The sequence below is a fragment of the Danio rerio genome, chromosome 6 (genome assembly GCF_052040795.2).
Source record: "Danio rerio strain M-AB ecotype USA chromosome 6, GRCz13ab, whole genome shotgun sequence".
NCBI lineage: Eukaryota > Metazoa > Chordata > Actinopteri > Cypriniformes > Danionidae > Danio > Danio rerio.
The window spans coordinates 30,497,188-30,521,421 of NC_141026.1; the positions used below are offsets into that span (position 1 = coordinate 30,497,188).

At 35.4% G+C, this 24,234-nt stretch overlaps 2 protein-coding genes and 1 non-coding gene across 14 annotated transcripts in view; 2 read left to right on the forward strand and 1 right to left on the reverse strand.

Moving 5' to 3' along the window:
* lpp (LIM domain containing preferred translocation partner in lipoma) overlaps positions 1-24,234 on the forward strand; it is a 482,039-nt gene that overhangs the window by 25,695 nt on the left and 432,110 nt on the right. For 8 of the 11 annotated variants that reach the window (XM_087256062.1, XM_087256064.1, XM_087256065.1 and 5 more), the window contains 2 exons: positions 13,219-13,403; positions 17,113-17,234. The exons of the other annotated variants lie outside the window; for them this stretch is intronic. The gene's annotated coding sequence lies outside the window, so the exon portion shown is untranslated. The remainder of the gene's footprint in view (positions 1-13,218; positions 13,404-17,112; positions 17,235-24,234) is intronic. 11 annotated transcript variants of the gene reach the window in all.
* bcl6aa (BCL6 transcription repressor aa) overlaps positions 1-24,234 on the reverse strand; it is a 39,336-nt gene that overhangs the window by 13,051 nt on the left and 2,051 nt on the right. The gene's annotated exons all lie outside the window — the stretch shown is intronic.
* Positions 20,709-20,781, forward strand: trnal-gag (transfer RNA leucine (anticodon GAG)). Its single transcript has one exon. It is a non-coding gene; the product is annotated as a tRNA-Leu (tRNA).

Genomic DNA, 24,234 nt, shown 5'->3' on the forward strand with positions numbered 1-24,234 from the left:
GTTAGCTAATGAAGTTCAATAATGCATTAATTAACAGCTTTTCAAGAATTATTTTGTCTTAATTATGTTATTTATAGTGTTTTTTATATGCACCGCATTTTTATGATTGTTATAAGTATAAAATACATTTTTATGTATTCATGAATAAATTCATAAATCAACAACAGCACACACACACACACACACACACACACACACACACACACACACACACACACACACACACACACTCACACACACGTTTTATTGTATAGTGGTAAGGGAAAAACGGCTGAGGTGCATTAAAGAATATTAACACACAACATTTTGATTTTAACAATTAATAAATGTTGAAATTAACACAAACTAAGATTTAAAATTTACCTTCAACTTATCATTTTCTTTTTTTCATTTAGTTTTTATTGTAGTTTCCAGATTTACATACAGATGTAGTATAGTAAGGGTTTTCCATAATGGGTACACAAAACAACCAAACATCTGAATCCAAAAATTTTAGAAAAAAATGAAATTATAAACTACAAAACATTTCCATAAATAAATAAATATTGAAGTTTCATTAATGATTCAAGGACATTATAAGAACAATCATGACAATACACTCATAAATGTTTTGTATACCATCAAAAAAAAAAAAAACTGAGCTTGTTGCTTTTCAGTAATAATTAAATTCTGTCCTTTTTTTAAACCCATATTGTGGCACCCAGTCTACCTTTTTTTCCCCTAAACTGTGAGAATGGTACTTTTAGATCTTAAATGTACATTTTTTATTTTTTTTGTTTATTTTTTCAATGGGTATTGTTCTTCTCGCTATCTTTCTTTTATGTTTTCTTTTGTTACAACAAATAATACACAAAACAAACAAAATATAATTCTAATCTTTCTGACTTAATTCATGTTATTCAATAATTATATAAATCTGGTCTTAATGGAAGAATATATTCTACCCAACTTTCCCTTAGTCCTATTAAACTCTTCAGTCTGTAAACGATGATTCACTGTAAGCCTCTCCATCTTATAGATTTCAAAAATTGTCAAACCAGTCACTAATTTGAGCTATTTCAAGCTGTAACCATTTATTCTTTATTTTTTGTTATGGCTTTTTTACAGGCTATCAGCAAACTTTTCAGCAGTTTTATTTATTTATTTTTTTGTCAGATTTTTCTTTTAAGGATTTTTTAGGCCTAAGTATAGTGTTAAGAAGGAGAAATCAATGGGGATATGGAACATATTCTAAAAATTTATGAATTTCTTGCCAAAATGCCTGATTAAAAAAAAAAAAAAAAAAACATTTCCAGAATATAGTTGAAGTCAGAATTATAAGCCCCCCTGTCTATTTTTTTCCTCTAATTTCTCTTTACCGGAGAGAAGATTTCAACACATTTCTAAACATAGTAGTTTTAATAACTTATTTTTAATAACTGATTTATTTTATCTTTGCCATGATGACAGTAAATAATATTTGACTAGATATTTTTCAAGACCCTTCTATACAGCTTAAAACTAGGTTAATTAGTTTAACTATGCAGGTTAGGGTAATTAGGCAAGTTATTGTATAACAATAGTTTGTTCTATAGACTATCGATATAGCTTAAGGGGGCTCATAATATTGTCCTTAAAATGGTGTTTAAAAAATTAAAAACTGCATTTATTCTTGCCGAAACAAAACAAATAAGACTTTCCCCAGAAAAAAAAAAATATTATCAGACTTACTGTAAAAATTTTCTTGCTCTGTTAAACATAATTTGGTAAATATTTAAAAAAGAAAAAAATTAAAAGGGAGCTAATAATTTTGACTTCAACTGTATGGAATGATTCACTTCATTTGAGCCACATAGTCTCCAGCAGACTCCATTTTTGGTTAAGTATCTCTTCTGCTCAGGGGTGACGAAAAAACAAATGATATTTTTCCAACCAAATTCCACGACTTATCATTTTCATGTTAACTAATATTAGCAAATCCTTTCAAGAATTTCTTCTCTTCATATGATATGAATATGTTATGACTTTTAAATTATGCACCCCATTTTTGTCATTTTTGATCAAAATACATTTTTAATGTATAAATGAATAAATTCATAGATTTAAAAAAAAGGAAAAAGTTTTTGAAGTCATATTGATGAAAGAGATTCACCCTGAACCAAGGAAGGTGTTTTTAGCCTTTCTGCCAAATGATATCAGTAATTATTCACAGCATCACTTATTGTTGAAACTACTGTTCAACCTTCACAAAAGCACTCCCTTCGTGATTAAACCCCGTTTCCTTAATGCGATCACATTGATATCCACCCATCTGGATCCGGCGCCCCACTAAAATCACCCCAGGTGTTCGCAAACCAACAGGGGAATGTCTCTTAAATAGTTAAGACCCTCCTTCACAACAACCACCGATTCAGCACTGCCAAACAAAGAGCATGTTGAGCTTCAAAACAAAGAGCAGCGTCAACTTTATTTCAATCCACTGGAGGGTTGTTTAAGGCCCTCCGATGTGGTTTTGCATAATACACGGCCGTAAAAGCATCCAGGAGTTTGTAGAGAAATGTGTAATTTGCCACGGCCCCCTGCAGTGCCCAACCACATGCGCAAGAGATAATTACTGCAAAACCTTGGCAAACTTTTAGCCAACGAATTCCACACGAAAATAAATGACCCACTTAGAAAAGCTGGATGAGGAAGGGGAGCCTTGATCAATACTCGCTGTGTTCAACCAAACGCTTAGCAGATACCGAGCAGCATGTGCAAATGACACATTGTCACCAGGCCACTTTCCCAGTGATTTGTTGTTTGGGTTGGAAAGGGAAACGAGCTGATGACAAGAGATTAGCACTTTTATTCGGGTTTGTTTGAACAGGAATCAGCAGCACTGGCCGTCTGTTCTGCTTTAACTTTTACTTACAAGTTCTGAAACAACTGTCTGACGGTGCTGAATAGGCACCACGCGCTGCCCATTAACATTAGCCTGAGCGCCGGAAACTGCCCCACAGTCTTTTCCACACGAGCGGCAAATTTTTACCCCCATCTGATAGCAAGGTTTTTTTGTTTTCTAATTTTTTTCTTCTTTTTTTTGCCAGCTTCAGCCTTCATTGTCAGCGAAGTCTTGAGCCAAGCGTGTTCATCAGAGGAATGATGCAACGGAGCTGTAACTCGGTGCGGATCCGCTGTTAGCAAGTGCACTGAGGTCCTCTTAGTTCTTTAATATAAAAAGACTGCTTTCGGGTTGTGAATAAAAATTCTAAAGGAAGCCTTTTCTTTTCTAAATTTCCACAGAGAATTGAAGACGTGTCACAAGGATAACCACTTTTAAGATCAGCAATTTAATGCTTAGTTTAGACTGGTTTCACACTTTACTTTTTAACATGCTACTTTCTGTGCTTATATATAGTTTCGCTGGCACGTCTTGCTCTATAATACCACATCAAAACAGATAAAACGTGACCTTCCAGTGTCAGGGAGATCGTTGCATCATGATATGCTGAAATATGAGTAAAATTGTGAGTTTAGACTCGTGGCATTGATGTAAAGTGTGATTAGAATATACCATTTCTGTATTTGAATCAGCCAGCGCAATGGTGCATGGAATTGCTTTATTGGTAGAATTGTAATGATGAGTTTACTCGTAATTTGGCTTTTTTTTAGAGAGAGATAACATAATCTACATCATGGGGAATTTTAGAATCTCATCTGAAAACTAAACCCTTAATCGACCCTTTATGTACTGAAAGAAGATTGCCAGATTCCTGTTTCAGATGAAAGAATGGCTGACGTCTTGGTACTGTTATCACTCACTTTTGTATCTGTTTGACTGCATGCTGTAGTTCACCAAGACCCATGAACCGCAGTCATCTCCATAAGCTTTAAATATGGCCTATTTACAGTTGTACGGCTGCATCTCTCCAGAAAATGCAATCACAGTGATGCACAGTTAACAATATTTCTCAGTTGAACTTATACTGATTGATTAACATTATGTTGATAGGCATTTTGAATGAAAGTTTGTTGTGTTAGGATGGTATTTTATAATTAACATTTCCTACATCATTAATGAAAATGGAATTACAAGCAGACAACCTTGTGATTTTATGTTGTCCGTTGGTAAGCCACGAAATAACCAAAAATTCTGAATACTGTATGTTAGGTTACTGTTAGGTCATGTGTTATCTGGGGTTAATATCATGTTTAGTCAAATAGGCCAGTTTTTTTTTTTTTTTGATTGTCGCACAATGTCGTTTTTAACAGCTTCGCACACAGAAAACATTCTCAACCGCCCTACATTTATGAATTTTGGCAGACTGATTTATGTGAAGAAACAAATTGAAGTACACTGCATTGAAGGCATGTTATTAGATCAACTAACATAATTCTGCTGGGATCTTAGCTATGCTAGTGTCATGCTCTACTGCTTAAGCTTTATGAAGGCGAACACAATGTACAATTGACAATAAAATTAAAAATATTAAATTAGATATGTAGTGAAATATTAAATGTTGTTTAAGTTGAAAAAATATTAAGTATGCTTTCATATATAAATTTGTTGTAATGTTTGCTTTTTTTTAATTGCCAGTGTGTTAGCAGCTTGTAACAAACTCTAAGAATGAAACCTTCCCGACTTCCTGCATGAAAGCCCGTAAACTGATTTTTATTTGAAGCACATCAAAAGAAAGTGACGTTATAGGCTCTCTAACATAGAGAGCGATTAAATGCTGGGAGGACTTGATTATGTTTTTGAGTCAAACCAGTAGATGCACTGTTCAAACTATAATTGTGATAAATGTAATTAATTGTGTTATGACAATGCATGGATTTTTTTTTCATCATCTAGTGTTAGTTTCTATTTTCTGTTGTATAGGTTTTGTTATGGTTATGCCTGATGCACCTCAGTGTCTTTGACCCACAAAAACAGAGCATGGACTGAAACACAAACCTTTAAAAAAACAGAGGTGTAGCTACGCATTATCGCCATCTGACTGGTCTTCTGGATTTTGTGTTTTGTTATTCATCAATTCCTTCTCATATGACAATTACACATCTGGTAGACTGCAAGTATGGATGCCGGCAAAACATGCCAACCCAGGCTCATTCTGAAAACGTACCCTTATAAATATTTTTGGAGAGCGTCAAATATGTCCCAGGAGGTACGTTTTTTGTGTTTTTTTTGTGTGTGAGGCTGATGTGCATGCTTTTCGAGATGTCAAATTTCTCTTGCGAGTGCTGTTTGCGCCTGCTCTTCTCACGTAAATCTACCAAAGGCTGCTGTCGATTGACTTTCTAACTGACCAACTGACCGATCCCTCTACCCAACCCCTTCCCTAAACCCAACCGATAGTGTTTTAAAGGTGCTGTATGTAAGTTTTTGAATCTTCTAAAGCATAAAAATACCATAATAAGTTTGCAGATATTTAGGAAACATGCTAAGTGGACATTCTTGTTTATCTGAAAAAAAAAGCTAAATTCAGAGAATGTGTTACGTGCCTGAACAGCTGTATTTGTTTTGGTTCCTCTGCCATTTTAGCCAATTATATTTCAGTACCCTGGGTTGCCTTGTTGGAAAATCACATATTTCTTTTATTCAACCAGGAAGGCTTTCAATACATGTAGCAGACTCCAAAATGAGACAAAGATTCAGAGTTCCACTTAAGGTTATTAATTAGCAAATAATATAAATATTACGAACGAGTAATATTACAAGAGTTAAAGGTGAAGTAACAAGAGTTACCCTGTATCCTAACCTTGTGTCCTTATAACACACTACGTGACGAGATACGCAGTGATAAGAAAGTTGACTGTACCACACGAAACACAACAGAAAATGAATTACAGCCATTCAGAAGCATACATTAATACATATTAAGCCTCTTTAACATTATTAAATATGTGTTGTTTTTGAGTCCAAAGTTCTAAATAAGTTTAGAATAAAGTGTATTTTTAAGGTCTGAAGTGAGCTATCTTCTATTGCTTTCAGTAGTATGGCAATAAATGTCATGTAAAATGGAATTCAAACTCACATTGTTAGCATTTAACGCTGAATAAAGCATTTGAGGTTTACCTGAGGAAATAATTGTCAAAGTTTTCTGTTGTTCAGCTGCAAGAAATAAAAGCCGTTTCTAAAAATATAAATTCCAGGTGTTCATTAGAACAAAAACTCATTTTAATAATGAAAATATTACTTCTATATCGTGTTGTTGCTTTTATTTAGAACATGATTTAAATCAGCTTTTAGGCTTAATCATCAGTCTTTCGTCATTTTTCAATATGGCAACTTGCGCTTCCATTTGTTTTGATCCAGATTGCAATGTCTAGATGCATCCACTGGGTGTCAAACTTAAATACTGCACTTTTAAAAAGGACCGACTGACCAGCGCCTTACCTGTAAACTACCGACAGTGTTCTGCAAAGAAATCCAGAAAAAGAAAAGCCCCCTGATTTTTACCACATTTTCATATTTTACCACATTCTCATCCTATTATTTATTTTTTTGGCTTTCGTTTTAACTGCTTTCTGGAATCGCTCTTCGCCGGACTCAAACCCTGTCGTCACGGTCAACTCTTCTGTGTCTTAAGTCCGCCAGTGTACAATGTGAGCCACTGGACAAACTGGTCACAGTGGGAAAGCCTTCCATACGGAGTCTCAGCTGCTTACGTGAAAAGGAGCGGCGTCATACTGCCCTGTGGCACTCATTTTAAAAATAAAATGCAGCCATATGTACTTCTGGCTACATAATTTGCGAACTCCAGGAATTTATATAGGGCTACGTTTTCAGAACGAGCCTATGTTGCAACCTGCACATGCCACAGAAAGCATGAATGGTCACATTTTAGGCTGTATAGTGTGGATTGAAATTTTTTTTTACTGTAAATCTAGATGAGGAGCGTTTTCATTCTAACCACTGTTCTAAAATGAAAACACTCTAGTGTAAACACAGTTTTGTATTAGAGCTTTAGAGAAGCTTCAGTTGTACGAGACTAGTGATGCTTTTGTACAGAAAGTTGCTTTGAAAACCAGTGTAAATGCCAAGGTAACTTGGAAAAGAATGACTGTTAAGTGTTTGTAAATATTTGGTGTCTGAAGAGAGTCACAAGTACAAAAATTTCAACAAACAAAAAAATATATATACAAATGTTGTGTTGTTCTTGTATGGTATGTTATGTAAAAAGGAATGTTTCAAGCGATAACAGAAAATGAAATTTGATTCATTCATTAATTTATCGTAAGTCTTTAGAATAAAAGTGAAGATCAGAATGTGTTGTAGTGGGCAGGCTGCTAAAGAAATGTGCAGCTCCACCTAGCATGTAGAAAGGAATTTACAGTTGGTGAACGGTCGTTTTGTGTTCAGTGTGAAAGCATTGTTTGTGGGCAATTTGCCTCGTTTTATTGTTGCGCTCCATGTGAAGATCTTTACAAGAGCCTCTCATAATGTCTGACACATGAAACGAACGCTTATAATGTTCATGATAATGCTGAAAGAGTTTACGTCTAGGGTTATGTTAACATGCCTCGCAAAGAAAAGAGATTTATTCAGCTGTAGCCTTACAAAGCCCAATCGGTATAGACTATACCATTTCTGTCACAGATTCAACTCTAATTAAACACACCTAATCCAGTTGATCAAGTTTTTCTGGTTTATTCAAAGTTATGTGTGTCAAAGCAGGTTTGGAACTACCTAGTTTCTGGAACACCGCACCCCTTCAGACTTGACATTGACACCCCTGCTCTATAGCCTCAAGTTCAATTAAACTATCACAGCAGTGTGATTTTAATGACCTTAGTTGGCAATAGGATGTTGTTAAACTACAGAGCGTGTGGAAACATATCGTTTTCTCTACTGTTTATTTTGTTATCGAGTGGAAAGTACATATTTATTAATTGATCAAAATGTTGCTTGGGGCTCTGCATCGTGTTCAGGCCTTTGCATGTCAACTATGCACCAGGGGCGGTTCTACTAACCTTTAAGGAGAACTCTAGCCTCACTGTATTCAAATTCGAATTTAAACAACTAGGAAATGTCAATAAGACAAAACTTCAAACATGGGACAAAACAGATAATGTGTTTATCTAGCAACCAGCTACTAGCAACTTTACGTGACTCTAAAGGTCACATTTAATTGTATCGAATATGGCATAAAAAAGCACCTTAAATGTATGAGAACTTTAGATGGCTTCAATTTTAAGATGGAAAAAAAAGAAATTGTTTGATGGCTTAATATGACAACTAAACTTCAAAATGCTGTGATTATTCTGAATAAATGTGAGTATTTATTATTCTAAAAGCTAACTTTTGGATCAACTACAAGCTAATGCGTCTTCCAAAAATAAAACATAACACTATAGCCTAGTGGCCAGGGCTTTAACATATAGCACAACAGTGCTTTTTGAGATGTGGACCTTTCCTGATTCCACCCCTCTTTTTCTCCACCTTTGCTACTTGTCGCCATCACTGTCCAGTCAAATTAATCGTAATTATTTTGAATACATCGATAATAAGATTTTAATGTTAGATTTAAGCTGCACGGTGGTGCAGTAGGTAGCATGTTCACCTAACCGCAAGAAAGTCGCTGGTTCGAGCCTGAGATGCTGGGTCAGTTGGCATTTCTGTGTGGAGTTTGCATGTTCTCCCAGTATTCGCGTAGGTTTCCTCCGTGTGCTCCGGTTTCCCCCACAAGTCCAAAGACATGCAGTACAGGTGAATTGGGTAGGCTAAATTGTCCATGTGAATGAGTGTGTATGGATGTTTCCCAGTGATGTCTTGCAGCTGCAAGGGCATCCGCTGCATAAAGCATATGCTTGATAAGCTGATAAGCGACCACAGATTAATAAGCCGAAAAGAAAATGAATAAATGGATGAATGTTAGATATATACTAGAGATGCTCCAATTAATCGGCCGGAGATCAGTATCGGCCGATAATCACATTTCACGACTCGATTGGTACTCGTTTTTTACAAGCATAGAAAGATGCATGTGTGCACCCGGTTTATACATCAGCAGCGCTACAACACATGAGCAATGTTTCCAAATTGGCCATTTTTAAGTGTTTAATTTATTTCTTTTTGTAAAGCTGATTCTGACCATTAACAACCTTAATTTATTATATTATGTAAGGTGAGATCTCATACTTAAATTAATTGTTCTTATGCAATGGTAAAGTTATATTAAGCTTGAATCAGAATCGGTAATCTGAATCTATATCAGCCGATCACCATGACAAGGAATCGGTACTCAGTATCAGCTACAAAAATTCTGATCGGAGCATCCCTAGTTTAATCATTTTGTGTCATCAGCAACAGGAGTGCTTCTTGTTCACATTAGTGTGAGCACAAGCAGTGCATTTGTGGTTGCAGCTCACTTAATAGCCACTAGTGTCACTAATAACAAGGCTTTCAGAATTATACATGTAGCCCCATGAACATTTAAAAGCAATCGCCTGGTTTTGTTTATTTTGTTTTTGTTCTTTATAGTTTGATCTGTGATGAATTGTAAATTCCAGTTAGGTTCTGGTTGATGCTCACGATAAAAACAGACCACATGTGAGTTTTCTTCTGTGTTTGGCGCATCTTCATTGTCGTTCAGTCTGACATTATGATGGCTGAGATCTTACCGTGTGACATTGAAGCCATTAGATATGTGCTTCACAAAATGCGCAGGGATCTTAGATCACTTCATTGAGACATTTAAATCTGATTTGCGAACTTGTTTGAAGAACCAGTTTTGCCAGTAATCAGTTATCAAGATTAAAAAATCCAGGATCTGTCAAAACATCTTAGATCATTTAAGCCGGATACAAAGAATGGATCCCCTTATTCACCTGATTTTATTTCTTTCTTTTTTGTTTTCGTAGTTTGATCTGTGGTGAAATCCAATTAAAAATCATTCCCAGAATTGTAACTTAATAAAAACTGAAAGTTATAGCATCATGTAATTAGAGTAAACACAAAACTCTTCATCAGCTTTGGTTTAGTTGGTCCGATCTTGTTTATGTTTTACTGGTTATCACTAAGAACCTCACATGATGAATGTTGGAGGCTGCAGACTGAAAACAAAGAGCAAAGCTATGTATTTAACACCCACAGTGTTTCATACTCAACTCCTCAACTGCGGTGAGAAAACCAGCCTCTCTGTGGTCTGATCTGATGTTTCGACTTACATCCCATGTCAAATTTACCATTCACAGTCTCGTAGTTTATGAGAAGTTGGCATGTCAAACTCATGGACATTTATTATGTATATTAGCTATATAGGGTGAGTTAGTTTGGTGACATATATTTTGACAGGTGAGATTTGGAGTGAAGCGTGGGCCATGGCGTCTGGTAGGTTCAGCATGTGAGCTGATCTGCACAGGATGTCACAGTGGGCGGGGTGAGGTGGGGTGGGGTGTGGAGTGGTGGAGGTACTGCCGCTTTGCCTGTCTCAGCAGCAGCAGCAGCAGTACAGATGTGTGGGTATGTGCTGTCTGCATGCAAGGACTGGCATGAGGGTTTGAGGGGGTTGGGTGAAGGCACACAGCTGCCACACTGACGCCATAAACATCCTCGACCAACTTGCTAAAGATGTGCATGTCATGTTATTTTGTTTTCCATAATCATAGACACATTATGGAACTTGATTTGTGCAATGCAAGAGGTTATCTACAATCATTGCTTATTTTAGTAGATGTTTAGTTCATTATTTTATGCTGATGTGTGTTTAATACAATATTTAAAGATCTTCCATCACCACCGCTCAAACAATGTGTGAATGTCTGCAAGGACAATCTAAGACAGACTAGGTCATTGGTAGGCTTGCACAGAATCTGGACTCGCAGAAATCTACAGATTTCCACAGATTTTTAGTCCATCATTGAGTCTATTTATTTACTTGTGTAAATGTCTATGATCTTATATTTATTCAGTTTTAAAATTAATTTCAGTAACAATATTGACTAAAATAAAAGTGTTCATATGATTTATGTACAATCCAGTTTATAAAGTAATATTTTCAGTCTTTTAGTAAATAACTTATATGATAGACTCGCTATGTTTACCAAATAAGTGGATCTAGAATGATTTGCATTGTAAACATTAAATAAAATATTAAAAAGCTATTATTTTTTTATTTAATATATTATGTGTTTAGTTACGATACTCCCAAAATAATTCCACATAAATCCGCAGATTTTTTTTTTTTTTTTTACAAAATTCTCTGCAAAAATAGCAAAAAATGTCTGCAGATTCTGTCTGACCCTAGTCATCAGTTAGAAGTAATTGTTTAGTTAAACTCAAGAGAACGATTTTGGACAATCATTTTTTTCAGTCAGAGCAGCAGAAAGATGGAATAAAATTCTAATGCATATTAGAGAGAGTACCACTTTTAATACTTTTTAATAACGTTTTAATAACTCCCCTTAAAGTTTTGGCGTAAAAAAAGAAAATTAAATATGCAACCACTGATTTGATTTAATCTCATTGACTTTGATGTAATGTGTATTGTACTGTAAGGATATATTGTACTATTTCCTGTGATGGACCATTAGTAGACCGTCTGCTTAATATCTGTTGATACTGCTCCTTCCACAGACATTTAACTGACTATAAGAACAATTACATTGCAAGTACATGTCCACTTACACTTACCCTAACCCGTACCCCAGCCTAACAGTCTACTTATAATCTAATGAGAATTAGCTGGCATGTAGATGTAATTTAAATTCAACAAATGGACCATTAAAATAAAGTGTGACTCTATTTTCTTATTTTTATATATTGTTAAACTTCATGCCCAGGGATTACAGATGTAAATTAGCTTTATAGCTAACTCTGGCACAACATGTCATGTTGTACATTGTCCCTGTATAAATAAAAAATAAAAATAAATGTTTTGGTGATTTTGCTTGATTTGGTGATGTTAAGTTTCATTAAAATGTTTTAATTTAAATTTGGTTCCCATTTGGTTATTTTTTTCAGGAACTAATTAAGAATCCTCTGGGGGTATTTTCTGTAGGCTCCATTGCATTGTTGTTGTTTTTTTTTTAATAGAAATGAAATTAAATATTAAAGAAAATGTTTTGGGAATGATATTCATAGCTAGAGGGAGCATTATGTTTACGTAAAGGGAACTTTCCAGTCTAACAAACGGAGGACATTCTGTAAACCAGGGGAGTACCCAGTTTCCATATAACGTTTCAAAACAAATAAACAATATTTAGTTTCTGCTCATTTAAAGGAAACATTTAAATTACCCAATCAAACCAGTTGTTTAAGGTACCTACTCTAATTTGTTCTCTTTAATATGCTCCTTTATTTGCAAACTGAAAACTGTCAGTCAATAAATATTTTTTAAAGAACTTTTTGGTTGTCAAGGTGGTGCAGTGGGTAGCACAATCACCTCAGGAAGAAAGTCGCTTGGTCGAGCCCCGACTGGGTCGGTTGGCAGTTTGGAGTGGAGTTTGCTTTTCTCCCCATGTTTATGTGGGTTTCCTCCAGGTGCTCCGGTTTACCCCACAAGTCCAAAGGCATGCGCGATAGATGAATTGAATAAATGTATAATATAAAATGTCCACATTGTATGTGTGAATGAGTGTTTATAGATGTTTCCCAGTGATGGGTTGCAGCTGATAGGGCATCTGCTGCGTAAATCATATGCTGAATAAGTGGGCATTTCAGATTAATAAAAGGACTAAGCTGAAAAGAAAATGAATGAATAACTTTTGACTGTCAGTATGTCCATGAAGTTCAAGAGATGATAAAACACCAGATTGAATGCAATAGAGATATTAATTTCAATTAATTTAATGATTTTATCTTTAAATGTTTCTGTCTAAAAATTCAGCATGTCAATTTCAATTAGGAGCGATGCAGTGGAGCAGTAGGTAGTGCTGTCGCCTCAAAGCAAGCAAGAAGGTCGCATGGTGGCTGGTTCGAGCCTCGGCTGGGTCAGCTGGCATTTCTGTGTGTAGTTTGCATGTTCTCCCTGCGATCGCGTGGGTTGGGTAATTGGGTAGGCTAAATTGTTTGTAGTGTATGAGTGTGTGTGGATGTTTCCCATGAGATGGGTTGTGCCTGGAAGGGCATCCGCTGCATAAAAACGTGCTGGATAAGTTGGCAGTTCATTCCGCTGTGGTGACCCCGGATTAATAAAGGGACTAAGCCAAAAAGAAAATGAATGAATGAACGATATTACAATAATACGTTGATTGTGATTGTGGGATTTGATTACTCAAACAGCACCTGGCATGTTTTTTTATTTCCTACAGATTTGAAAAAACAACTTTTCAAAAGAACAAATTCATCTATGAGTGCAGCTGAAAGCAGCAGCAGTCCTCATGGAAATTAGCACAGTCACTTGGGGAAAGATCTTGGTGACTCAGAGACAGTGGCAGGAAACTGATTGCATCACACCTTGGAGGGCTAATCGAGTTTTCAAGTTTTAGTTTATGAGGTGAGTGTGCCAAAGCTCAAGTGGAAATTTTTCACATTATTCTAGCAGAGTTCTTAGCGACCGGTTGATGATGAATATAACACGGTATAGCACAGGATGTTGGTGAGTCTTTCTGCAAGTGCAGAAAAGAGGGGTCTCTTTACACCATTTACACATTTTCTTCTTCGGGAAAAGGGTTTAGTCACCTGCATCACCCTTACAACCCGAAATAAAGCCTCTTTGATCTCAGTAGAAGTTTAAAATCTGCTGGTTTTCATAGTAAGACCACTTGCAAAAACACCAACAAAAAAGTTTAGTTTGGTCAGTTTAGAGATATATGGCTGCCTAAAAGCAAAATGGGGTGAAGGAAGGAGGAGCTGATGAAAAGCCAAAAAGAAAAAAAGGAGGAGAGCACAGAGAGAAAGAATTCTGTGTTTTGGAATCTTTCTGTTATTTCCCTCAAGTACAGGATGTTTTCTGAGGTCTGCGCCACCTGGTGGATCACAAAAAGAGTGAAAAACAAACAATCCTCTGACATGTCAGATGGTGTAAATTACGCAGTCCGGTTTGTGCTTGTGCAGTGTGTTCGCTATGCAGTTTACGACTGATCCAAGCATTTAGAGTGAGCTCAGATCAGGTTAAACCTGTGAAGCTTCCGTTTCGAAGCAGTGACAGTAACTCATACTTTTTCCTCATTTCTCGTCGTCCTTCAGAGAACGCAGATCGGATTGTAAGGCACCAAGCCAAAATGTGAAATTATGACACAATCCCACCCCTTTGGCTCTCTCTCTACTCTAAACCTATCTTGAACTACTTTTCGAGGAAGCTTATTTGTTGTTGTCATTGTCTTAAAGTGTCAAGGGAGCTGGTTGATCATTATCAGAGAAATGCAGTACTCGGTGTTCTGTCTTCAGCAGTTGCATCCGCACTCAAAACTCCACAAAACGCACATAACCGCGATGCGCTTTTAAAAATATATTGTATATTTCCGAATGCTTGTGTGCTATTAAGGTTATGCACTCTCACTCCTCCAGATTTAATTAGGCGCTAATCTCAAAGAGAAGATGTTTCAAATCCATTCATTTGAACGCGTGCTATTTCCTTCTCTCCACACCTTGCTTTAAATTGTGGCGCAAGACTAATTTCTCAAACGGCCTAATCCCTTTATGAATCGCTCTTGCGATATCATGCTCTCTTGTGGAACTGGGAATTGGAGAAATATGTTGGACTACATTTTTATGCCAAAGAGAGCGCTTCTTATCATTGGAGAGACTTAAGTTGCTGCCACTGGGAATTAAACCGCTAGATGGATTTTTTCTCCGAGTTATTGGAGATCTCAATTATGCGCTATTTAACTATCAGCTTTGCCTGATGTTTCACCTAAAATAAAAAGAAACAGATTCGACAACTGTTGCTAACAGACTTTTTTTTCATGGATAGGTATCGAATTTTATCCATAAGAAATATATAGGGGAGAGCGGGACACAAAGGAACTCTTTTTTGTTTTGACCAAATAATGAACGAAGTAGCGGGATTAGACAAACCCTTTTTTTACCAACAACACACAAGCCTCTTCTACAAGTGAGCACTGAAATTATAATCGCCAGACCTATGGTTTCTGTGCGGTATTGCCAAATGTGCCAGGAGTAAAAATGTCACTATTTACCCCACCAAGTTGTTACAGTCAAAGGGTTAGTTGTAACAGATGTGTCAAAAGGCAGATTTCACACAATTATATTAAATTGAATTAACTTTAAATAGTAGCTATATTAATTCAATAATTGGCTATTTTTTATTCTACAAAGCCCAGTGTGTTTATTTATTCACCGGATAAGCACATTTGAATTTATTTGCATTACTATCCATTTTTTCCATTATTATACAATGGATTGTTTGCATTGTAGCAATAAAATTAGCAAAAAAAAATTAATCTAAAAAGTTATTAACATTACACTCAAAATAAAAAAATAATAAATAGTTTAATTGGTGTCCAACACCCTGTTACAACTAACCCTGCTGTGTTGTGTTTTCTTCAACACTGGCTAGCAGTGTGTGTTTTTTTTTTTTTTTTTTTTTTTTACATCTTTCAAAATGGTTTAATCTTTTAGCCTAGAAGAAGGTAATCACAGCAATATATGATTTCACTAACATACTTATGCAGATTATTCTAGAATAAAATAAAAATAATCGACTACAATAAAAAATACTTTTATGCTGCAAAAATGGTTTCTCTTGCGTTTCTCATCCAAATTTTGCCCAACTTTTTCAATAATTGGCAGGAAGACGTCTGCTGACACTGTGGTGAAAACCTTGGTAGCATGCCATGATTAACCCTGAGCTAATACCTTAACACTCTGTGTTACATTTAACCTCGCATTACTTTGTGCCCCGCACTCCCCTACCTGTTTTAATTTTGAAGCCACATATTAGTGGAACTAACAAATTATGTTCGTGTATGTAAATGGAATTATTATTATTTTTTACAATGACTGTTTGTGACTGCTGTGTTATTACATATTTTTTTTACCTTTTTTTATTTTGCCAAATCTCAAAATTATCCTGTGATGTGAGTGTCCCAAGTATAGTTCTGTAAATTACAGCTCTTTAAAATGAAAAAGAAAATCATCAATGAATACCTCAGACCTAATTTTAGAAGTGGCTATGGGCTCTATGCACAGCTAGACTTTTAAAGCCAACAATAAACTTTTGATGAAAGCTTAATGTGACTATTTTACTTTTTACAAGGCTGTTTTTACAGTATCGATGTTGTAATGTAATTGCAATACATTTAGTTAAATTGACTTAAGCATTCATGTAGTTGTTCACGCGTAAAATGAGATGAAAGACCGTTTCGACGTCAGTAGCAACAGGCTAGCACAGAAATTCCATTGAAAATGCTGGGGTAAAATAAACTGTCATATTTTAAAGAAATGGCGGGGGAAATGGATTTTAATGCAGTGCTTCTTGTCCAATCTGAGAGCCAGTTCATATCGTATATCTACCAGGCAGTGAAGATTGCTGATTTTTAAAGAAATCTGATCTTAAACATGTCCATTTTGTAATGGAAAGACAGTTCACCGGCTGCCTGGCTGAAAATTAAAAGTCTGTGTGCATATAGCCCATTTTAGTAATTGAAAATCATTTTTTCATTCATATATTAAAAAAAAACCTAAACATAGGAACTTGATAAAACTTGTCACTAAAAAAACGTCCTCTGGTGTGACACTGTTCATTTTAAATGAAATCAAGTGCACTAAAAACATTTAACTAAAAGACCCCATTTAAGATTATGTGACTGAAGCCATATTTGAAGCATCTGATAAGTTTTTATCTCCAAACTTTTTACTTATTAAACTTTTTTAGAACCACTAGAAAATTACAGTTCTTGTCATTTGGTGTGACACTCAATTTATTGAAAATGTCCATCAAGTCTGACTAGTCATGTAGAAAAACATGACTAGTCAGACTAGTAAGTTTTAAGACATATTGAAGTTACAATTCAGTAAAAAAAATAATTGGTGAGAGAGTTGATAATGTTTGTAAGTTTTGATATTTTTTTTCTTGGAAATTCACACACAAAAAACACTTTTTTTAATGCTCATGAACTTAATTTTTAACATATTTATTTTTGCTTGTTAATAATAGGTTAAAAAAGAACCAAGGATATTTACGGTGAGATCAACTCCTTAGTTTTCATTCTTTTACAATGACATGTCACCTTTCATCTTAGTGAGAACCGGACCAGTTGGATACCTATGAAAGACTGCACGAGTGAGCTATGTAAAACATCTGCCTGTTCAAATCCCCCGTCACTGTGGCTGAGAATCTCCTTATTTTACATCACTGTTTAAGGTAGTCTTTTTTTTCTTAGCTTACTACTGGATAGTTTTGCTCAAACATTTCTTAAATCGCAGAAGTCAGGATATCAGGAAATCCAATCTGGCCGAAATGCCTCAGTGGAATATCCATTAGGCCTGTGGAGGGGTGTGGTTCTGTGCTGCCTATTTTTGGCTCTCTCCCCTATCCATCAGAGGGAGCAAATGGAGTGTAATCCACGATAACATGGATGCAGGGGCTTTTGGCGCGGATGAAAGCAATTCCGTCCAGTCCCAGAAATCAGCCCCTCTAAAACCTGATTTTATTTGGATGGCCTCCAACTTTAACCAATTCTAAAAACCCAAGAGGTAGATAAACACGTATTTCCAGAAATTTTTAATAACATATCAATTTACATGGGATTTTGGGGTAGGATTTGCAGAAGTATATTTGTTGGGTGGTTTACAAAATCCCTATGAAAATACATATTTTCACATTTATCCCTAAGTGTGCTCAGTTCAAAATGTGCAGCAGATCATTTTTCGTGCGTCAAAGTTTTATGCAAGCTTTAAGACTGCTTGAATTTAAAAACCATCAGTTCAGTGTTGATGCAGATTATTGTTATTATTGTATAAGTATATCATTTTCGTAAGACGAATGATCAGAGTTTAGATGTGAAACAGAGGGCACGCATTCCCTGTTGCCAGGTAACTCGCATATCTCTGCTGGAACAAGTTGTAATACCAGCTTTCTGGTAATACAGCGCTGTAGACTCTTTCATTTTCAGCCTTATGAAGTACCTCTATATCAAACAAGTTGACTGAGAACTTTCAGAACACCTACCTCCTTTCTGATCACGTTAGAGAGACTCTGTTAAACGTTTTGTTTTTGTTTTCTGTGAAGGTGAATAAAAAATAAGTGCACAGCAAATCTCAAATCCTGTCTGCTAATATGAACAAATTCAGTCATAACTTAGTGAGTTAGGTTAGACATAATGTATTGCTCTTCCACTCAACTGCAACTCCTGGAGGTCCAGATGGCATCAACATATGTATTTTGCTCTGCCAGCTTTCGCTTTGCGCTTGGAACCAGCCACCCATCAACACTCTTTTGCTCTGGATCAGACTCCAGCTCCCTTAAACACTCTGCTTCTGTTTACAGCAAACAGATCAGCCAGAGTCAGCGTCATATCTGTGAAGCTGCGCTTTTGCAGCATATTCACTGTTGTGGTCATTACGGGAAGAGTTGTGTTGGTAGTGATGCGTAGATTCAAAAACAACTCCTATGAAGATTTACATACCTTTCAGTGACTCGTACTGAAGGTTACATAGTTATGCCAGTAGGTGGCGACAAGTGCAACAAGACAAAATGTCATTTAGGTGGCATTAAGACTGGCACTTTAGGTGTCCAGCTGGGTTCTTCTCATATCAGAGTTTGGTTGGCTGGATAAATGTGAATGCTGTTTTTCGATATTGGGTGCAAATCCACAAACGATACATGGATCTACCTTGAAAGGGTACAGTATGTTTAGTTTCTTATGTGAATGCAATAAAGGGTTACAGAAATTTTCAAAACCAGTAAGATTAACTTGTTGATTCCTTTATAATTTTTTTCAATGAATGAATAGTCATGTCTGTGGTAAGAACAAGTTAATGATTCAATGACGCAAAGTTTTTTGAATTGGAAATAATAGAAATAACGAGTAAAGGACAGTCTGAAAAGTTGACATGTTGCTTTTCAGTGATCCTGCAGTTTGATTGATTTGTGTCGCTCATTTTTTTGATCCTATAGGGGGTTCTAAACTATAGGTCAATTCATTCATTCATTTTCATTTCGGCTTAGTCCCTTTATTAATCTGGGGTCGCCACAGCGGAATGAACCGCTTACTTATCCACCAAATGTTTTACGCAGCGGATGCCCTTCCAGCTGCAACCCTTCACTGGGAAACATCCATACACACTTATTCACATACATACACTACAGACAATTTAGCTTACCCAATTCACCTATAGAGCATGCTATTGAGGAAACCCATGCCGACATGGGGAGAACATGCAAACTTCACTCAGAAATGCTCATTGGTCCGGCCAGGGCTTGAACTATAGCGACCTTCTTGCTCTGAGGCGATTGTGCTACCCACTGTGCCACCGTGCCGCCCCCTAAAGGTATCATATACTATATAAATATTATTAGCTGCTTGCATTTACAACCTATTCGGCCTTTTTTTTTTGGAGGAAATTCTTAAAGAATCTCCACTGTTCAATGCATGAGCTGTGGCTTTATTTGGAATTAGATGACATAAATATAAAAAATATACTGGCAATATTTTGACTAAAATTTGAGCTACTCAATAATAACTTCTTGATTTCATTATCATGATATCCCTTTGATATCCAGTCACAGTTTTGTTTTCTCTGCAAATATCTGCATTCTCATGCCAATGACCAAATAGCATGTATTTGTGTGTTTGATTTTATTTGATTGATTTTTTTTTCATAAAAATGTATGCTATACCTAATATCAACTTTTATCTTTATTCTCTGCCAGCCTGACTCAAGAGAAATCTGGATAGTTTATCTGCAGACAAACAGAAATAAAGGCATGTAGGTAAACCAAGGCTAAAGTGAGTCAGTAGGTATTTTCCAAGTAGCCTTGCCTTTTTATTACCGGCAAATCATGGTCAGGCCAAGGAGTCACAAAACAGTGGTTATCTAAAACAGAAAACTCGAATCAATGTTGGATTTGTTCTATTTCTAATATTTCTGCTTCCGCTATTTCCACTGCTGATATCAGAAGCATTTATTTATCTACAGCTGATGATAAGTAAGCTTAAGTATTGAAATATTAATAATTAATTAATAAGTCCCTGCATATCTTTGTTTTTTGATTCATCTTAGCAAAACAAGGTTGTTGTAACAAGTTCAAAACACCACAGTATTGTTCAAAAGTAGATGTCAAGTAAAATTTGAGTCGAAAATGATCAGGACTAAACAATTTTCGCATTACACTTTACTAATTATGTTTAGAATTAGATATAAACATGTTTACAGAATTTATTAAATAAACAGCCTTTGCAGACTGATCACACTGATTTTAGAAGTAAAATCCACAGAAAAATTGTGCACTGCACAAGCATGACCATATCCCATATTTAGTGATTCTTGTGTTACTGCTTATCCCTATTTATTTACACTTTAGAACTGATTCATGGGATATTGATCTCTGCTCTAAAAGCCTTTGATTTATCAATTCAACAAGTTTTCGTCATGGTTTATTTTTTGAGTCACCAGTGCATTTTCTTTACTGATTTATGTTTATATACAGTGGGGAAAATAAGTATTCAATACATCATGTTTTTATTTATTTATTTATTTATTTATTTTCTGGGAAACATATTTTAAAGGACCTGTTGACATGGGATTGAATCAAAATTTTGGTAAAAACCCAAACAATAAAAAAAAAAAAAAAATAAATAAATAAAATAAAAAAGATCTAAAAAAAAATTAGGCAGCCGAAATAGCTCAGTTGGGAGAGCTTTAGACTGAGGATCTAAAGCTCCCTGGTTCAATCCAAGGTTTCGGCAAAGCAGTGTTGTCGTTCTGTTTTTCCCAGAGATGGGAGGCTGGAAGGGCATGCGCTGAATAAAAACTTGCTGGATAAGTTGGCGGTTCATTCCGCTGTGGCGACCGCAGAATAATAAAGGGACTAAGCCGACAAAAAAATGAATGAATGAATGAATGAATTAAAAAAATGTAATGTCACAAGGATAATGTACTGAACTGCTGAAATTTATTTAATCCAATAAATAAAAGGCTATTGTGGTGATGACAGCTTAAAGATGCCTGTCATGTAGACAGAATGAAGTCATTTAAATTAAATTAATCTTGATGGTTATGTGGGTCTCTCGTCTATCAAATCTGATCTTTATTTTGTTTTCTCTATTGGATTCAAGTCAGGTGCTTGGCTAGGCCATTCTACAGCTTGCTTTTCTTCCTCTAAGAGCATTTGAGAGTTTCCTTGGCTGTATTTTGGGTCACTATCCTGCTGAAATGTCCACTTTGGTTTCATCTTCTTCATCCTGGTAATGTAGATGTTGGACTGAAGCAGCTGATATTAATTTACACTGACAAACGGTTGCTTATTAACCTCTAAGAGATTTCAGCTGCTGTCTGGGCTTTCACTGCCTTTCTACACCTCCCTTTTTTCATGTGTTCAATACTTTATTCCTGTGTCATTTCAGTTTATTACATAACTTAATTTGTGAACTAATTAATATTGTTTTCTTTGCATATACGGATATACAGATAAGTCAACAGCACTTTTAGAAATATGTTTTCTAAAAAAAAGTGTGACATGTTGTATACTTATTTCCCCCACTGTATGGTTTATCATTAAAATATATTTTGAATTTATTATAAAAGCCACAATTTCTGCTTAAAATGTCAATAAAGCAACAAATGTTGATGGGGCAGAGATCAAGTTACCAGGGGGCAATTTGAAAGTTTAAATAACGTTAATATGCCGTAGAACGAAAGTTTTAAAACTAGTGTGGCAGAATAAAAGTCAAAGCTTTATTTAAGTACAGGGTCTCAAGATGTGGCAGTAATTTAGTTAATTAACTGAGCTGTTCCCTTCTAAAGTCATTATTTTATAGTGTATACGTAATGTTTCTGGAGCAGCCCCTTTGACTAAAGATCTTAGAGGTGTCAAAAGTTCAATGTACTAGATTGCAATAAGACTCATCCTAATCACCAAAGTTCCTCCTGGATGTCTTTGTGAATGAGATGGTGCATGTTTCCGATGTGGGCACATGAGTGGAAAATGAGCTTTAACTAAGCTTGTCAACATGGCTATCTCCTCCATGGCTTTTAATCAGCTTCGTGACTGTCCCTCTCCAGAGAATTAGACGTGAAGTCTTAGTGCTTGCATACAGGAGTACTGCACATCAGTGCCTGTCTTGCTTTTTAAAATCATTATCTCCATTAGAAATGTATAAAAACAAAGGAAACATCACACGCTTAAGCTTTAATAAAAAAACATTGACCTTAGTTGTCTGACGCTAAGCACTTACATAATAACTTATGCATACAGATTCCTGGTATAAATTATGCTTATGAAACGCTGTGATGATTATGTTGTTATGCTGCTGTAGTAATGTGTGCACATGCTTGCCATCTCTTTATGATTTATTTGATTAGTTCCGCTAGAACATTCAGCTTCAACATCATTTTACAAATGAACGCAGCTTGTGCTTGTACAGAATATCTGTATTCAGAGCTCAAATATTTGTTCAAACAGCTAAAATAGAATCTTTTTTTCCCCTCCTCCCACACTTACCTGCGACTTACACTGTCATGTTTCTAGAACTTGAGACATCTCCGCTCTTGATTCATGAGCTGTTATCAAACCAAATCGTGTTGTTTTCATTTATTTTCCAACACTTAGCGCTTTATCTTTTCTCTGTGTGAGTTCATGGACACCCAGATCTAAAGCGTTCTGATTTGTTAAATTATCCCAGTAAGCAATGCTTTGAAATTTGTCTAAACCCACTTGTATTAAAGTACATATGTCGGAAGATATGTAAGGGGAGGGAGCCCCTTTTTAAAATGATGTCAAATGCTTGTGAATTACATCAGAATGAATAAATAAGAAGGTCAAGCTTTTTCTGTTAAGACTGTGCGAGCGTATGCCAAGAAGAGAAAACACTCAATCTAAGATTAAGAGAGAGTGCCGAGTCCAAACAGCTTCAGGCACTTTTTTTTTTCTGTTCTCCGCTTCTTTCTCCTCTCTGGTGTCTGCTTATTTTGCTCAGACACTTTACATTCTTATCATATTAAAAATTCATTTTATCTTGAGTAATGGAGCGAGCTGTGGCATTTTCTGCGAATTTCCAGGGCGTTTATTTCAGGTAGTTTCTCATTAAAGGGATAGTTCACCTAAAAATTAATATGTTCATGGGTAAAAGATGCTTTGGTGTCAAGTTAAATCAGTTATTCATATGTGACACTGGACCATAAGACCAGTCATAAATGTAATTCTTCTAATTCTTGTAAAATCTTGAAATTGATGGAATTTTTTATTAATGTATACTTTGTCAGAATAGAACGATATTTATCATGGGCCAGTATAAGTTTGTGACTGCATGATAACCTTGGATGAAAATATCACGGTTTCACGATATCAAGGATTTGTGATTACAGATCTAAAATAGGTTCTTTTTAAATGTCTTTGGAAAAAACAACACATTTGTCCCCGTTGAACACAATATACAGTATTTTATTTTATATACATTTTTCTATTTATATTTCACATATATAATATTTTGGAACAATAAACACGTCAAGCTAAATATTTAAAATAAATCATTGACTTCTTCTAGCTTCAATAAAAACACAGATTTTTTTTTACAACACATAAAAAATACATAAAAAACCTTTACACATCCATTAGGAATGGTAAAACTGAAACTTTTAGCGGTTTTAAAATCTTGATTATTTTCACACCTTAACCGTTTATCGTCCCAAGCCTAGCTGATATACAACTAACTTTAAATCCAGAATCTGAGGGTTCCTAAAATCTAAACACTGAGAAACTTACCTTTAAATTGTCTAAATTATTTAACATTCTTAGCAATCAATAATTTAGTTTTGATATATTATTTACAGAAGTACATTTAAAATGTCTTAATGGAATATGATCTTTGCTTAACAGTCTAAAAAACTATAATGTTCACCCATACAATGTATTTTGGCTAATTGGCAAAATGCAACATATAACTTGAACTAACTTTTCAAATAATGTTTGGTATACAAACTTTGGTATACACACCTTTGTTACATTAAACTAGATTTTAGAAGGTGTCTTCTGTACATCATTGCAAAAATGTATGATAGACATTATGTTTTACTTTAAAATAAAATGAAAATATCAGGACATGCTAAGAAAAAATTTGTTACGCTGTTATTTTAATGCTTAATATGTCCTTTTGCTGTTCACACAATGAGAGCCAATGGTGTTCACAATTGTTTTTGACTGT